Source organism: Bidens hawaiensis, unplaced genomic scaffold (genome assembly GCF_021521415.1).
Source record: "Bidens hawaiensis isolate Kalapana, Puna unplaced genomic scaffold, B.hawaiensis_p1.1 tig00002507_1, whole genome shotgun sequence".
NCBI classification, from domain to species: Eukaryota; Viridiplantae; Streptophyta; class Magnoliopsida; order Asterales; family Asteraceae; genus Bidens; species Bidens hawaiensis.
The window spans coordinates 895,001-900,000 of NW_027491137.1; positions in this window are offsets into that span (position 1 = coordinate 895,001).

Below are 5,000 nucleotides of genomic sequence, written 5' to 3' on the forward strand. Positions count from 1 at the left end.
AGAACCAAAAATATTTGTTCGAAAATAACAGATGCGAAGAAGAACAAAAGGCCTTGAACACGTAATAGATCTTGCAGTACTATTTCTGCATCTCCCTGACCAAATCCGCCCACATTAGGATTACTTGTCAACGGTTGATCCAATTTGATAGATTCGCCTTCTGAAACAAGAAGTTCTAGCCCCGGAGGGATAATATCAACCACTTGACGTCCATCCGATGCATCCGCTATGGTTATTTCGTATCCCCCCTTTTCTTTTCGTAGGATTTTGCTTACTATACCTGATGCTGTAGCATTATAAACTATATTGTTACTTTTGCTCCCATCAGGATAAATCTGGCCCCTTCCCCTGTTTCCACCAACGTAGATAGGATATTTTAAGTGAACGTGTTTCTTAGTAGCGGGGTCTGGGGAAAGAATAGGAAAGGTCATTTCACTATATTTCTTACCAGAAACAGGGCCTATGACAAGAATATTTTTTTGATTGGGGCGATAACTCTGAAAAGACAGATTACCCATCTTTTCTTTTATCTCGGGGGAAATACGATCGGGAGGGGCTAATTCAAAACCCTCTGGTAAAATAAGAACAAACCCTACATTCAAAGCCCCTTTTTTACCATTAGCAAGAACTTGTTTCAGTTGCGTATCATAAGGAATTCGAACAACTGCTTCAAATACAATATCGGGAAGTATCGCTTGCGGAACCTCAATATCCACCGGTTTATTAGCTAAATGGCAATTGGCGCATACAATACGTCCAATCGCTTCTTGTGGATTTTCATAACCCTGCTGTGCAAAAATGGGATATGCATTTGAAATGGGTGTACGTGTTATTATATATATCATGAGCGATATGGAAATAGATCGAGTAATCTGTTCCTTTATCCAAGAAAAATTATTTCTAGTTTGCATGGTCCAATCATTGATCCCGAAAATTTCTACAATAAATTGGGGTAGGTCACTAATGGAGTTTCCTATCCACGATTATGTTATTTACTGGAATAATTTGACTCGATTAATATATAGGAATATAGGATGAATCTCCGGGATGGGTAGAAATAGAAAGCAATTTTCAATGTTTTGCTTATGTACAACTACAAAGTAAGAAACATTATAATTGGATTAAGTAGACTATTTTTAGTCATTCATTGAATGATAAATCACTACAAGTGACGGAGATACGCGATTTAAATAACGGAAAGTCCAATATTTGAAAATTGTATCTAGAATGACTGGAAAAGTTGAAACAAGGCCAGATATAATTTGATCATTATGAACAAATCCAAAATCCTTGTAGACAAAGCCAATCATCAATTCCCAACCATGGGGCGAATGAAATCCAATACATAAATTGGTTAATAAAAGAAGAGAAAAAGCTGTTATTGTGTCACTTAAGTTATATAGGAATTCCTGAGCCCAAGAGTTAAGAATAACAAGTTCTTTATTACCCAAAATAGAATAACCACTTAGAATAATGAAACATATTATATTTGTCGAGAAGTGCAAAATCGTATGAATACGACCCTCGTTGTGTATCTTGATTAATTGGATTGTTTCTTTGTGAATTCCTATACGATGGTTTTGTAGATGTGTCTCCGAGTATTCCTTGATCATTTCTTCTAAGAAGAGGGGTTCCTTTAATTCTATGAATTTTTCTAAAATACTCTTTTCTTCAATATTATTCAAAAAAGTTTCGGATTGACTAGGATTCCACCAATAAGTAACCCACGATTCCAAACTTTTTTGAAATAAGAGAGAAATCCACCAGGACAAAAATACTATAGATGCAAGATATAAAAGAGGAGTGAATGCTTTCTTTTTTGCCATTTTTCATCTGTGAATTGTTAATGAACCCATCTTATTCGTCGACTCTATGTAATCTAATATTTCTCTCACGTATCAATTCTATTACAAGTTATCGAACCTATGAATCTATTCACTATTTTTGATTTGTGATTTCTTAGGCCTTGAATCTAGAAAAAAAGACATAAATAGACAAAAAATTCGAATGAATAAATAATAAAGAATAAAAAAGTATTGTTTCCCTGTAGTAAAATTCGAAAGTAAAATTCGAAGCACATATCTCCTTTCGATGAATGTCCCAAAAATTCAATCTAAAATTCAATATTCAATTTCAATAATGAATATAAATATTTTTAATATTTTGATACGAAAGAACTCCTTTTCTATCATTATATAAAAATAGCTAAGATTTCTAAAAAATTTAACTGACTATGAGTAGTCAGGGATAGAAGAATTGAGGGAATTTTCTGAAGAATCTTGTGAAATGAAAAAAGGGTGGCAAAAAACGACAGAAAGAAATTGGCTAGTTATCATTATAAGAGATCCAATTTTTTGGTCATTAAGGAGCACAAAAAGAAGCGTCGAAAAAATGACAAGATATTATCTATCTGAATATAAAGTCTCAATTCCAACAAGTAAAAAGCAAGTCAAAAGGGGGGATATTTCCTTATTTCGAAATGGTTTATTATGAGATATTTTGATTTTTTATTCATTTTTTATTTAATTGAGTTGTGTATATATCGATACATATAAAAGATACCCCAAAGAGTTTTTTTTATACTTGTTCCATATAGTCTGCTTTAACTCGAATGAATGTTTTGAAGAACATCAATTAAGTTATGTTCTAGAAAAAGTGGATTCTTGCATTTTTGCCCTCCTGCTGAGAAAGCATTCATTTCTCGGTAAAATAACTTCAAATTAAAATACTTCAATTGGTACACGCAAGAAATAGGCCAATTCCGCAGCTTTTTGTTCCATTTCCCGTGGAGTAAAATTCTCATCAGTATGAGTCAATGGAATGGCTCCCTGGCCTCTTATTTCCATATAAAGGACACGCCGAGCATAAATACCCTCTTAAACTTATATTCTGACGGATTGAATATCTTTTATAAGAAATCGGAGGAAGACCCGATGATTTTTTCCAGGAAATCCCCAACGAAAGATACACACTATTCCGTCTTTTGTATCAAATCGATCATAACCACTACTTACATTCCACGAAATTGTGCACCACAAATAGGAGCTAATAAAAAGACCCGCGATCCCATAGAAAGACATCACAATTCCTTGTGGAAAAAAAACGATTTGCTGAGACGGAAAGAAAGATATCAAATTTCTACCAAGATAACTCGAGGTTCCAACCAACAAGAATCCTAATGAACCTAAAAAAAGGATAATAGCCCAGCATAAATTACTTATTTTTCGAGCCCACTTTATAGGTTCTATCCATATATGTTCTGATCGACAACTCATACTTGATCTCGTTGCTTTTTTGGAATAGAGAGAATACCCCAAATGAATTTGACTTTAGTCTGTTTGTTTCCGAAGTAACTCGCATCAACTAGCACTAGTTTGAACTAGTTTGATGTGAACCTTTAGGAGTAATTCATTAAATTGGTTAGATCTAAACTAATAACATACCCTTCGTATCACTCACTAAAGATAGCCACATACATATAGATAGACCGGCTTTACAGCTCAGCCATCCGCCGATTCGGGTTTATTTGAAAATAGCTAAAATATAGCATTTTCTGGAGACATAAGAATTTTTCAGCGGAAGCCGCTTATACCATATTTTGCTAAAGGATATCTGTGTTATGATATAAACGTAAAAAAATAGATGAGATTTTGTGCCATCGGCTCTAAACAATCTTGTTTTTTTGAACATGAAGAAATAAAGAAGCCACTGCGATTGCCGGAAATACTAGGCCTACTAAAGGGACCAAAATAGAGGGAAAGTTAAGAGTTGTCATAGAATGGGTACCTCGATTGACTATTTGTACCTGTTATTATTATTTAGATTTTATATTTATTATTTATAATATCAATTTAGAATATAAAGATATCTTATTATATATAAGGATATCTTACTTATTATAATTTGAGAATTATTATTATTATATAGATATAAGTATCTATCTAAGTGAGTATATAATGTAGTTTTTTATCTTTCTACATGAAGGATTTGAAAGGATATGGATGAGATATTTTTTTCTTCATTTTTTGCTCTTGTCTTCGAATTTCATTTATTAAGCAAAAAGCTTACTAAAAATGAATTAGATTCTACTTAGTTAGATTCTATTTATATTGAATTATATTGAAGGGTTTGTTAGAATCCCATCCAATAGGGATTCTTAGTCAAAATAGGATTATCGTAAGATATAAAAAGATAAAAAATTCTATATTTAATAGATTTGAATTATATATGACGAGAAGAAGATCTTTTTTTTTTCCTTTTTTTTACTTTACGAAAATAAGAATTTCATCTTTTATCTTGTTGATAAATAATAATGAATATAGAAAAGGGGACGGATTTTCAATTTGATGTAACTTTTGATTCTTTATACAATTAGATCTTATCTCAACAAAGAAAACCCCATTCGTCTAATTTTTACTTGGATTCCGAAAAAACTAATTAGATAAACTAATTACTTGTTTGCTCAAAATAATTGAACTGAATGTTTTAATTTTGATTCAAAGGAAAGAAAGTTTGGAGTTGAAATAACTCACTCAGAACGCTTTTTAAAGGATTACGTGGTATGATTAAATCGAATAAGCCCTTCTGGAATAAATACTCAGCCGCTTGTGAACCGTCGGGTACTGTTTTATTCAATGTTTGTTCAATTACTCTTTTACCCGCAAAGGCAATGTAGGCATTGGGTTCAGCAATAATGATATCCCCCAACATACCAAAACTAGCTGTCACCCCACCGGTAGTAGGAGATGTAAGGATTAGTACATAGAATAACTTTTTATTGGATTTATAATCATATAAAGCATAAGAGATTTAAGCCATTTGCATCAAGCTCAAACTTCCTTCTTGCATGTGTGCCCCTCCAGAAGCACATACTATAATAAGAGGTAGAAATTCTTTAGTAGCGTATTCAATCAAGCGGGTAATTTTCTCCCCAACTACGGATCCCATACTACCCCCCATAAACTGAAAAATCCATATCCGTAATTGCTACGTTAATACCG